General features: G+C 39.1%; 1 pseudogene across 1 annotated transcript; it reads left to right on the top strand.

Annotated features, from left to right (window-relative positions):
* The first annotated feature begins 12,426 nt into the window (after window positions 1-12,426).
* LOC308500517 (U1 small nuclear ribonucleoprotein C-like) lies at window positions 12,427-13,173 on the top strand (annotated as a pseudogene). The gene has a single exon. The product of its transcript is annotated as a U1 small nuclear ribonucleoprotein C-like (transcript).
* The last annotated feature ends 536 nt before the right edge of the window (window positions 13,174-13,709 follow it).

Genomic DNA, 13,709 nt, shown 5'->3' with positions numbered 1-13,709 from the left:
CAACCAAAGACGAGATTTTGACTCTCATTTCCTGATAAACCTCTGGTGCCTAGAACTGGGAACTGGTAAATACTCAGTAAGTATCTGTTAAGTGAATGAGTTAATGAATAGTGAGAACGGTTAACAGATGTTAAAATGTGCCTGAGCGTAGAGGGGTTGGCAACAGCAGAAACATTGAGCTGGGTATCAGAGAACGAGAAGGAAGGCCAATTTGGCTTCAGCACAATGAGCGAAGTAGTAAGAGGAGATGACATAGGAGAGGGAGGCAGCGGCCAGACCATGTTTCTTGGTTGACACTCACACCCTAGGCTCATCAACAAACCCACTCATCAAGAGGATTACCTCTGCAGATGGCTAAACTGAACCCGTTTCCAAATTCTGAGGATCCTCCCCTTTGTGCTGTGTCTGTGACACACTGAGATTCCTTCCCACGGCAGAGTCTTCACACAAGCTCCAACGTCTGTCTGTAACATCTTACCCCCAGATCTGCCTGACTACCCCTTACTCATCCATCAGCACCTCTCTTAGAGGTGCCATAGCTTACCCCCAAACCTAAATCACATCCCTCTATGATAACATCCCCCTGCACCCCTTGCTTTCCCTTCATCACACTTACCCTCCATTTTTATCTTGTAAGATATTGTCGGACCCCACTAGACTGTAAGTAAACACAACATGGGCAGGAATTGTATTCATCACTGCTGCATTGGGAACTCTATGAAATTTTCTGAATGAATAAACTAACTCCAAGCCTTACTTGAAACAAAAGGACTAGAGGAAACATGTTTAGATTTTCCCTATGTTTTGGGAAACTATATAGTCTCTGACTTTACAATGACACGTTCTAGGCTAAGACAAAAGAAGGCAAAAGTACTTAGCATTTTTCCAAACTCAGACCACAGTTGGTGACTTTGGGCCAATCATTTAACCTTGCCTGGGGAAGTGGAAGGAGAGCCCCACCACTGTAAGACAGGTTTTGAGGGGGGTGGGAGGGAATAAGGAGGGAGATAGCAAGAAGAAGGGCCTACAGTTCTCTGGGAGTTTTTCGTGGCGTGTCCACTTGTATCTCAAAATTATAACTTCAAATCATAAGACTTACTAGTATCTACAGGCTGTTGTTAAGAAATTGGTTTTATTTTCTGTTTCAGAGAAAAACTAAAAGAGTACATGCATGTGAAGGAAGGAGTCCTTAGTTGGAATAAAGGTCAGCCACATATACAAAGATGCGTTGACAACCTAACCGTTGCTTATTAGGATAACAGCTTTTAACTAAATATTTAAAATTGAGAGGGAGTCATAGGGAAGAAGTTTACATGGGTACTTTTTTCCCCCTGACATCAATACTGCCATTGATAAGCAGATCCAATTTAGTTTCACTCTCAGCGAGCAGACAATGGTCAGTTTTCCTCCAGCTGGCTTATTTTACAAGCATTAATGAACAATTAACCAACACTGGCACTCTTTCCGTCTGTAATCCTGTAGTAGGATCACTAATCTCTACCACTAGCAGCTAATGATGAAGGTCTCTTAAGCTTTACTTCTTATCTCAGCCAGTTCTTAATACTTGCATAAGTACGCTTTCTGAGGAGGGGGGCCCCCTATGGCTATGCAACCGGAGAACAAAAGCCCAGAGACATTTTTGAAGAAGTTTCTGTTCAATAACACTTCTATGCTTATGTTTGCCTTCCTCCTACAACAAACACCAGTGATCAACAGAGCACCCTGTGGGTCACGGAGGGCTGTGTTTCCATACTTCTAATACTCATAAGAATGTATTCAGACCGTATTATATACAACCCTACCCCCAACTGCACAGGCAGACACCCTAAAGTGGGGAGAGAAATGTGGACTAAATAGAATCAAACAGTATTTTTCTCCATGAGTCAGCTTTGATTTGGCATTGAATAACACTGAGTTTCAAACTACATTGTCATTAAAAATATATAGGAGAGGCAGATTTATTGAGAAAACCCCACACAGGATAGGTCTTCGTTTCTCTGAATTTAATACAACTTATATTCAATTGTCTCTCTCTAGTGGGGCAGAAACCAAATCACCATTTCATTAGAACTCCTCCGTAGGGTCAAGATTTAAAGAAAATGCAGGGTCAAGATTTTAAAAAAAATAAAAAAAAATTCCAACCATAGAGTGGCCCAACTGTAGGATAATAGTGGAGGCTGAAATGACATAGTTTCATTCGTAACTACTTTTCAGACTCTTACAATGTGCTGGGAAAGTTATTATTTCAGGGAACGTTGTACTCGAGATTTAATTTCAAGACTAACTTGTGAGAAAAGATTTTGTGAACACCGATCTTGCTGGGTTTTGCATGTCAGGAGGAAAGGAGTAGCAGAAGGAGCAGCAAAGAGAGAAAGCAGGACCTGCAGTCAATTTTGCATCCAAATAAAAAGACAAAGCAAACAACAGCACATTCCCATCCTAACACTTCACACTTGGCATTTTCTATACTTTTTGGTCCTCAGAAAGTTGTAGCATATTATAAACAGCACTGATCTGAATGCAGCAAAACTCCCAGGATAACATGGAGGCTGACACGGGTACTGAGAGACCAAGTACTATGACATGTCTGGATGGAACGGTCCTGAGGACATCTGCTCTCCAGACGACGAGTGAGGAGTAGGAACTGGAAGACAGGTATTGCAATGTGGTACAAGTCACTCATTTCTTGAGCCTCAAAGTTCTAACCATCCACATCCCCTACCGAGTCCTACCATGTGGGCACTGGAAGACGTATAATGAATGCTCTCAAAAATAAGTAAGTAAATAAATAAATAGCTAAAGTATTCTGCAGCATTCACCCAAAATGAAATGAATCTTTTTCATAAATCGTGTTACTGTTTTATATCTTTATTTGGAATGATGAAACACTACTTCTGTTTTTCCCTCTAACATTCAGAGCTGCCTGCAATGGAAAGGGGGCTTAGTGAACAGTGCCCGGGACTAAAAGTTTGGAGTCTGAGTCCTATTCACACGCAGTCCCTGACCCTTGTATGGTTTATACAAGTCACTTAACCTCTCCGCCCTTCTGCTTCCTCATTCATTCCACAGACACAATGCTACCTGCCCCTCCCCACCTCCATGGAGCGGTGAGAGTAAATGAGCTATGTCTGCAAAGCATTGGAAAACGACATTCGTCAGTACCAGGCCCCGACAGTGTAAAACATTGTAAACGGCCTGCACCGTTAAAACACACACAATGAAAATAGGGATAGACTATAAGACTGGAATGTGGAGGTCAGGAACACTTGCCACTGAAAGTGTAGTAGTTTCATGCTTTGAAAATGAGTCTCACTGACAGGATATTTACTTTATTTGCTCTTTATGAATCACTGGGCTGATCTAATTAATGTAAGTGAGTGTTTGAACAGAAATAGTGAAGTTTAAAAGGGAGTACATGAAGTTGTGGCAACCTGTGAATCTCAGATGGTTGCTTATTAATCCTCAATTAGGAAAAATTAATTCAAGATTATCTACTATTCTCACTCTCAGAAATATATTTTCTTCACTGTCCCACATATATTCCACGTTCATTTCTACTCCCCTTCTTTCCAAATATCCCTTCCCACTTTCTCCCCTCTATTCATTTAAATCCAGCTCATTATTTATTTACTTTTTTGCATTCCAATTTTAGTTCCACCCACCTCCTCCAGCAACAATCCAGCATGTATATATATATACTCACTGTCTTGAGTCCGGGTCATGCCTTACCACTCAAGGCCCTCCCTGAGAAACAGAGGCTGGCTTCCTCTCATCCTCTTTGCCCCCATGGCTTGCTATTAGTTCCCATCTAACTTTCCCTGGACAACCAAGACATCTATCAGGTTTTCAATAAACAGCACACTCTGCACCTCCACCAAGGTGAGTGTGAGATTAGTACCTGTTCTGGGACCCTGGATATTTGGCAATATATTAACACCCCACTTCACAAGGTCATTATAAGAACCAAGTCAAACAAAAGCATTGTGCAAATTGATGATTGTTATACAAATGTTAAGTTTTATTACTATGACAATGCTTCTATGAAAGTACTATAGAAGCATTAGCCATCCACGGCTTACAACTGCTGTGGGCTGCCAATTTTTCACAAGATTTATAAACAAATAGGATGATGGTATCAGAAAGGGTGTTTCTGCCTATAAGTAACACAAACCTCTACTAAAGGACGCTTATACATAACAGGACGTTATGAGGGAGGGAGCCTCCACATTTAGTTAATTCCAAGGCTACATTTTGCTATCAAGGAGCCAGGTTTTTCTTTCTGCTCTTCCATCCTTAGCATGTTGGCAAACAACCCTCAAGGCCAATGTTTGCAGGTAGCAAATCTTCATGCATCAATATCCAGAAGTCTCTAGCAGATTTTCTTTCATATTTACTTTCAAGGTCTAGAACTACGTTAAATAGGCAACCCTAAACAAATCATTTGCTAGGGACTAGATTTCTCGTGACTGGCCTGGTTCAATCAAGAAAAACCCCGCTGGAAGTGGCGGCAAAGACCACTCCATCCAGTGCAGATGGAAAGTGGATGCATTTGGGATAAGCAGCCAACAGTGTTTGCTACAGTGATATAATGAAGAAGCTGTGCCTTTAATTGTCCCCAAGCCAAACATTATTTAGACACATTCATTTATGTTAGTGAAACCTTTCCCTGGGAACTAGTCTATTTTGAAGCTACATCCTTCCCTCAGACACTACGCCTTCCATAAAATTGGCAAAAATTTTGTTTTTTCTATGGACCTGGAAAATTGCTCCATCTGGTTAAGAAAACAACAGCTCCCATCGGCTAAATCATGAGGTGGCCAGACTATGCATGGAGAAGATTGAACTGGATACAGCCATAAAAAAACTACAGCGGGTCATTTACATGCTGTTATATTGCCAGGTGGTTAAAGGCCCTGAGATCTTTGCCTCATGTCACCTGATTTGCTCATTAACCAACCAAAATACACATCTTCATATAATGCCCACTGGCAATGAGACTGCTTTTAGAAAAAACATTTTTAAATGCAGATTTAAACTTGTCAATGTACTGCTTAAAAACATTTCAATGGCTCTTGATCATGTTTGGGATAAAGTTCAACTCCTAAAAACGGGCTTTACTCACCTGTACAATCTCCTTTCTTGCCATCCCTCTCCTGTCCCCGCTCCCCTCCCCTGCCCAACCCTACGCTCCACACTCTGGCCTCACTGAACTATATTTCCAAGAACCTGCCTTACTTCGTCTAGCTTCAAGGCCTTTGTTTGAACATGTGCTTCCATTGCAAAACTTTTCTCTCTGTCCACGGAAGTTTTATTCATTCTTTTGCTTAGGTTGTTTCATCCGGAAGGCTTCTCTGTTGCCCTTAGTCTGGCTTCTCCCAGTGCTCTGAGTGATGTCTCTGTGGTGTCACTGACAACACTGTACTGTAATTATTTCTTTACTGTCTATCCCCCCAACTGTGCCAGGGCAGTTTCATATGATCCCACCTCTGAGCATTGTGCCCGGCAAATAGCAGTTGCAATAAAGGATTGTCAAATGAGTAATGATTGAGTGTATTTGCATTTAGAAGAGCACAGTGTATATAGCTCTGAGTTCCCTCTTAGATCTGCTCTGGGACAGGTTCCTGTGCAGGAGGCAGCCCTTTGTTGTGTCCTGGTGCTCATATAAGCCATACCAAAAGTACAAGTAATTCTCAATTACCAGATTTGTGTATCACTGATTTCCTCACAGCCCAGAACCCTTTAAAGAGTAGTTCCTCTTACTACTCAACCAACCATGTACAGAAGGTGCCAAAAAAATGTACACACATTTTAAGAAAGGAAAGAACTGTTAAAAGTGTCCTTCATCTGGAAAGCTTCTCTGTCGCCCTTAGTCTGGATTCTCCCAGTGCTCTGAGAGAGAGAGAGAGAGAGAGAGAGAGAAGAAAGGAGAGAGAAGAGAAAGGAAAGAGAGAGATTGGATTTGGAATAGCTCGATTTGGAAGGAAGACAGGGAGTTGGAGTGAAAGATACAAATGTAAACGTAGCATATAATGCAGAGGGAATTGGACTTAATTGTTGGAATAGTAGGAAGCCAATGGAAGTTTCTCAGGAGATGAAGTGACACGCTACTACCCAATTTTGAGTTGCATGTGCTGTATGAGGGGAATGACAGTTACTTTAATTTTGTCTATTCAAAAAAGGTACATCTTCTAAGTATATCGACAAGGGGTACCTTTAAATTTCATTTCCATAGTCTATCTTCCTTTTAGAAAGGAGTTTTATTGCTTGTCCTATGGTAGTACTGGAATGTTCCCACTCTGTCTTAGCTGTGGCATGTCATCAACCTAAAAATAGATGCTAATTAACAAGGTTATTTCTAACTTACATTGTTAAAAGAGAGAAAAACAGTGATGAAACACATATAGAGTATCAAATTAACCAAGGATGAAACCAAATTCTAGTTCAAAATTCCGACCTCACAGATATTCAATTCACTAAATAGTCTCCTTTTTCTAAATCAGAAAGTCATTATCCAAATTTCCTATCCCTGATGTGATAATATAGTGTGAGGAGACATGCCCCAACAGAACAGAAATTGACTTTTGGAGCCTAGATGGTATGTGTGGATGGTAAAGCAAATATCTCACTCTATTATCTGTTGTCTCCGAACCAACAGATTACATGGTTCACTGACTAGCTGAATAACTTTTAGACAGTTTGCTCATGTCTATTTACACATACTCCACAGAAATATATTAACAACTGAGGAACAGCTGTAAAAATTACATGGCAAGATGGATAGATGAGAGCAACAATCTCTCCATGTACATTTCTGTAAAAAGGACAAAAATTTTACATGGTGAAGGAAATGGGAGAAAAGACACATATGCACATTTGTACGTTGCTGCTACTACTAAGTGTGAATTTCATACAATAATAGAGGCAGTCAAAGAAAGCACATCGTGAAATCTCCTGGAGTCTCCTTATATCTACCTGGGATATTACTAGAATATACATTTTTACAGCATTGGCTTTAAGATTTATGCTGTAAAATATTTTATTGAACAATTGTATTTCGTCCTAAGAAAACCATTGTTCATATTCATTCAACAGCCAATAATGAAAGTTTCCTGCTTTATATTTTTACTCAAATAGTAAAATACTAATTCTCAGATCAAAACTCAGTCTTAATCTCCTTTCCAAGTCAAATATATCTCATAGCAAAAGACATTAATATATATAAGAAGAGTCTTATATCTACTACAATAGCACTGGTCACTAAATATTTTGCTTTAAAAATTGGTAGTTATACTATGTAAAACTGTTTTCAGATAAATGCTGCTTATTGCTCCATAAAATTCCTAACTGAATTTACATACGGAAGTGGATGGTTGGGTGGCATTGGGATTGTGTTGCCCTAATATTCAGTGGTGAAACGTCTCCACTGCATACTGTATCTCCTTCCTTCTAGAAGACTATTTCCTTTTGATTCCCAGGATGTTCCAGATTCCCTGAGTTTTGCTCCTTGTTGGCATCTCTTTATCAATCTCCTCTGCAAGCCTATCCTCATCTAAAGACCATCAGATTGGAGTTCTCTGAGGATTAGTAACTGGATCTTTGCTTAGTACACTGTCTCACTAGCTAACCATATCCAATTCCATTGTTTTAGTTATATCTGATGACTCCTAAAAAGTAGCATATTTACCTCAAGCTATAGGCGCATACACACATCCTCCCACTTGATAGGTCCACTTGGCTATCTCCTCCAGTTCAACATGTCTAACATCTCCAAAGCCCCCATTCCAACCCTGGCCTTCCTTCAGTTCCCTATCACAGAGATAGCAGCATTCTTCCAGGGGGACAAGCCAGAAGAACGCTGGCACATGTCTTTGACACCTCAATTTTCCTTACCTCCAAAATCGAACCTATCTCAAACTATGATAAGTTACTCTTTGATATCAGTCTGCTGCTATTTCCACCACCATTCCCACAGTGAGCTTATCTCTCAACTGGATTCTTCAGTAGCCTCATATCTAGTTTCCCCGATTCCCTATAGTGTAGTAAAAATAATATTTTAAAATGCAAATCTCATTTGTTAATCTCCCATTTAAAACCCTTCAAAGGCTTCCTATTGCTCTTGGGATAAAGACTAAATTCCTTAACAAGATCGAGCTTGATCTTGCCCCCCTCCTCTCTCCAGCCTCATCTCATGCTCTCTCTGGCCCACTTGCAAGGAGCTCTCCAGCCAAGTTTTCTTTCAATTACTTACCCCTGTGATGCTCTCCCCACCCAATTTAGAAGCTTGGAACACACTGTTCTCTCTACCTAGAATATTATCCCCACCCTGTTCTGTTTTCCTTTATTTCTACACATCCTTTAGGCTTCAGCTTAAGCACCAGTTCCATGAAGATTTCCTGACTTTTCCTCTCCCCCACTCCAACTCATGGTATTGCAGACTGAGTCAGGGTTCTTCTGTACACATTCTGAGAACTCCTTATATGTTTTCTTCTTAGAATGTATCAAAGTAAGAAATTATATACTTATTTTTATTTTATTAATTCCTAATCCCTCTTTCATTTTTCCATAAGCTTCATTGGGTCAAAGACTGAATCCTCTTTCCTAACCAGTACATCCTTTGTGCCTAACACAGCACCTGGCTCAGAGTGAACTTGTGATAAATATTTAGTGAATAAATAAATGAAGCAGTAGGAGATGAGGCTGGTTTATAAATAAAAAGAGATTCCTCACTGGCTTTCCTGTTTGCCATCTCTTCCCACTCTTCACTTTTCCTCTAGGATTATCATCCTAAAGCACAAGAATTAAGCACTCACATTAAAAAATCATTATTATGCTACTGAAAATCTTTGACTTTCATGCCAAGGTTCTCTATGATCTGACCTCCACCTATTCTTCCACCAGCTTCCTCTAATACTACATCCCACCATAAACACAGTGCCCCCACTGTACTGTGTCCTAGCAGGTAAGATGGAGTAGAATACAATTCACACTGTTCCTCAGACACGGCTAGCCTCATCCATATCTTTGTTCCTGCTGTTCCACAAACCATAATACCTAATCTTGGCCAAGGCACAGCTCAAAATTCACTTCCTCTACTAAGTTTTCTATTTTGTGTTAATTATAACTAGTTACCTAGATTTTTTCCCCTCTGCCGTATTATAAACTCTTAAAGGATATTTTATTCATCTCTGTACTTCCAGTGTCTAATACACATCTGGGCACAGAAGTGACTCTCTTAAGATGAGCTAAACTAAAGTCTATCACTGAGATGTCCTAAGTCCTGGGATAACAGTGACTAGGAAAGGAAAAGGCAGCCAGCAAAATGGTGAAAGCCCAGGTCCCAGAAAGAGGAACCTGGAGACCCTTTCATCTTACTCAAAGTTTCCAAGGCTAAATGTTTATTGATTAGCTTAGCCTCAACATTAACTAAAATCCAGATCACAGGATGTCAGTCTCTCCTGTTGATTTTCAGATTCTATAGTCAATATATCTCAAACTATTTCTAAAGTTCAAATATTATCTTTTGTGCTTAGGAGCATGTTTTCAGAGAACACTTTTTGAGGATCCCATGAAACTTCACTAAAATTATGACTGAAAGGGTTACTGTTCTGTCTTACCAAACAAACAACAAAAGTCACAGAGTTGCCATTATGATGTTAACACCTGGAAAGTTTTAGAACTTGAACATACAGCTCATTCATGTCTCCCAATGAGTCATGATGCTAAACATTCTTTCTCATCTGAATCAGACTTTCTTAAGTTCACTCAGACGGTCAAAAACCCAGACTATAAGCAGCCTCTAAGTTCTTTATTTAAATCCATGAACTGATTATTTGATCTATTGTTTAGATACCATAAGTCAATTCTGGGGAAGAAGGAAATAGGATAACTCTAACAAACCCGAAACGTTCCAATTTTCCCAACAAGGTCTCGCTAAATTTAATCTGCAGAATGAAGCAATCATTTTTTTCTTTCATATTTTTTTCACTAGCCAGATTTCTCCTCATATTACCCATAATTTAGATCATTTAGAAGATAGTCAATGAAAATCACTTAATTGCCTTAAGTTGTTCTTTGTTCAAAGGGACACAAGTTGCTAAGAGGAAGAAATAAACGACTCTACTTTAAACAAAAATACCTGATATGTCCAAACTCATCTCCACCCCAACTTCATGTCTATTTCATTTGGTACCCAATACAGTAATCTAGTGTTCATAGCTACTTTTTTCGTTAGACTGAATACTAGTGAAATTTTCCTTCTTGTAAACAGAAATCATATGAAGAACACGTTCTGCATTTCAATTGAAAATTAAAATGATTTCCAAGCTTTATTTTGATGAATATAAAAATTGTTACGTCCTGTTTGTCTAGTTACTTACAGCTAAGCTTTAAAAGAAAAGTTCCAGGACTAATTACCTTTCCTTTTCTGCTGCTCTGCTGCCAAAGCTGCAGTCACTGAGGATAATCTCAGAAGCTTGGCTTTGTTGCTAGAGCAACCAACCCAACTTTAAGCATGTTTCAATATCTTTCTTCGGAGTATTTTAAACACTTTGGAGTATTTAAATAAGATATAACTGATCTAGTCCATCATAATAAGATTACGCTCATTTTTATAATTCTGATCTAGTAACGAGGAAATTCGGAACCTTAGTCCAGTAAAGATTTGAAACAACAAACACTCTTTGTGTGGAGACTGCTTGACAGGTGCCACCTCCAGGCCAGTATCCATTTCCCCAGAGTGACTGGTCACAATCAAAAGGAAAAGGCTGACAAGAAAATTTCCACTTCTTCCAGTACAGAACCTCCAGCCATCGCAGAATTTAAATGCATCACAGACCACTTTTACAATGCCCTATATTTCTGTTTACTTGTACAGATCAGGGGACAAGCAGCTTTTCAATCTCTCATTGAATATTAAGAAACTGGAGGATATTAAGAAAACATATCCAAATGCCCGAGCTAACTAGAAATATCAAATTCTCTGCTTTCATTACCTCATTTTAGTTTATTTTTATTTAATTGCTCTGTATTATGTTAAGAAGCTGACATACTTTATGGAAGTAGGATAGATACTAATTCTAAATATTAACAAACACATCATACATAAAACAAGAGCCCCTATCTAGGTGTACAATTTCAGTTAACAGTCACCTTGTATTTGCTACCCATCCACATTCTGCAGAGTACACACCATCCAACACCATGTCTGAAAGCACAGGCATCTGAAAGAGGAGAAGAACGAGGAGAAGAAACTAGGCTCTTTGGTCAATCAGGCAGTCAAGGCACATTTACCAGGGGCCTAGCAAACACTGGCAACACACAGCCTATGACTCGTTTCCTCCTTATGCAACCAACAACAATCTATTGATTTGGGGTCGGGTTGCTTAATAAAATAGGGAGAAAATGGTGATTGGGCTTTGAAGAAACTGGGGAACAGGGGATTATATTAGTAGCCATCCATTAGAAAGATCAGAAAATAAGCTCAGAAATAAATAACTTGATGGCTGCTACCATCACACTACCCAAAATAATTGTCTCTACTAACACCACTTTTCCAAGGCTGGAGTAAACAACATGCCAAAGTCTGATCCCTAGAATATGAGATAAAGTGGTCTGATATTAATAATACATTATAATTACTAGAAAACTTTATTTGTTTTAACTGAGTTAGCTTTCATTTACTTGAAGCCCAATGGGTGAGTTAAATACACTCTTCCAAGAGGCTCTTAAATGTTTCAATGATTCTTCCTTCAAGGACATTCTGTTTTCTTGAGATGTTGAGAGTAGATGCAATTTGAGTATTCCTCAGTAATTTACATAATGATTATAAATGTACTATGAATCATTAAAGACAGCACACACTTATTTTTTAGTGGTTAGTTTTTAAATGCATAGCTCTCAAATAGTTCTCACTACGGTGATTTAGTCTCTCTGAATATAAAATGCGCCCTCTACCACTTTCCCTCATCTTCTGTGGATGTTTGCTCAGATGTACCCTCACCTAAAAGGTCTTTTCACTTTCCTCTAAAATAAAATGAAAAATCTGTACTTAATTCCGAGCTCAGTTTAATAAAAATATTGTAAAAAATTCCACCTTTTTACAAAATCTATTCCTAAGAAACCATCCACAATGATCTTTCCCCTTTGAGATCCTTCAGCATGCAGCATGATTTGTTCTGCTTTGTCATGTACCAGCTTTCCATAAGGATATGTCTTGCCTTTCTAACTAAATGCCATGCTTCTAAAGAAAAGGGATCTTTTTATTTCATTTATATCTGAATTGCCTAAGATATATTTGAGAATACATTAGATATGTTATGACTGTTATTTGAGAAGATAAAAATGAAGATGAAAGTCTTTGTGTGATATCTGCACTTAAATTACTATTATATTTGTGGCTTGTTAAAAGATTATTTTCCGGCGCGTCACTTCCGGAGGCGCGGACTCGAGTGGCCAACGTCTTGCGCAGCAACATGCCTAAGTTTTATTGTGACTACTGCGATACATACCTCACTCATGACTCTCCATCTGTGAGAAAGACACACTGCAGTGGTAGGAAACACAAAGAGAATGTGAAAGACTACTATCAGAAATGGATGGAAGAGCAGGCTCAGAGTCTGATTGACAAAACAACCGCAGCATTTCAGTAAGGAAAGATACCTCCTACTTCATTCTCTGCTCCTCCTCCTGCGGGGGCAATGATCCCACCTCCCCCCAGCCTCCCGGGTCCTCCTCACCCAGGTATGATGCCAGCACCCCACATGGGGGGTCCTCCCATGATGCCAATGAAGGGCCCTCCTCCTCCTGGGATGATGCCTGTGGGATCTGCTCCTGGAATGAGGCCACCAATGGGAGGCCACATGCCAATGATGCCAGGGCCCCCAATGATGAGACCTCCTGCCCGTCCCATGATGGTACCCACTCGGCCAGGAATGACTCGACCAGACAGATAAGGAAAGAGGGGAGCCTCTTTCTAACAGTTCTGTATAACTTGTTCTATTTCGCCAGGAGCTCACGGTGCTGGGACTCTGGGTTTCCTAACAGCATGACAAGGAAGACTCGCTCCCCCTTTCCTATCAAAGAGAATAGTTTTGGAAGGGTGTAGTGGGACCAAAAAAGCAATTTTCATTTGTATTGTGAAATGTGAAAATAAAATTGTCAACTCTTTTAGTTAAAAAAAAAAAAAAAACGATTATTTTCTGATAATTCAATAGGTGAATTTGGTCATTCAATAAACATTTATTAAATATCTACTATGGGTCCAATACCAAGTTAGGTGCTACAAATAATATAAAATTATAAATAATACATGGCTTCTATCCTCAAAGTGTTTGTAATCTAGTAGTGTCTAATGGCAGATTTTGCTACTATCAGATGTGATCAGGTACAGTTAGTGGGATGATTAAACATCTTGGCCACCTCAGAAATGTATAATCCAGATTTCAAAATAGAATAGTACAGGATGCTGGATATAATTATTCAAATATAAAATTAAGTTTTAAATATTATTTTAAAAAGCCAAGTAACTAAATAGTAAGCACTTGTCAGAGTAAAACTGACAAAACAAAATAAGATAAACATCTATGAAATTACATGAATTAATCTCTTTTCTGTTTTTTCTTTCATGTCAAATCAATACCAGTTCTATACCTTATACCAAAACAAACAAAAACAAATAATATCCTCTGTAATCTAGTTTCTCACATTCAATC

This window comes from Rhinolophus hipposideros, assembly GCF_964194185.1.
Source record: "Rhinolophus hipposideros genome assembly, chromosome: 8".
NCBI classification, from domain to species: domain Eukaryota; kingdom Metazoa; phylum Chordata; class Mammalia; order Chiroptera; family Rhinolophidae; genus Rhinolophus; species Rhinolophus hipposideros.
This window is presented reverse-complemented; position numbering and strand designations above follow the sequence as displayed.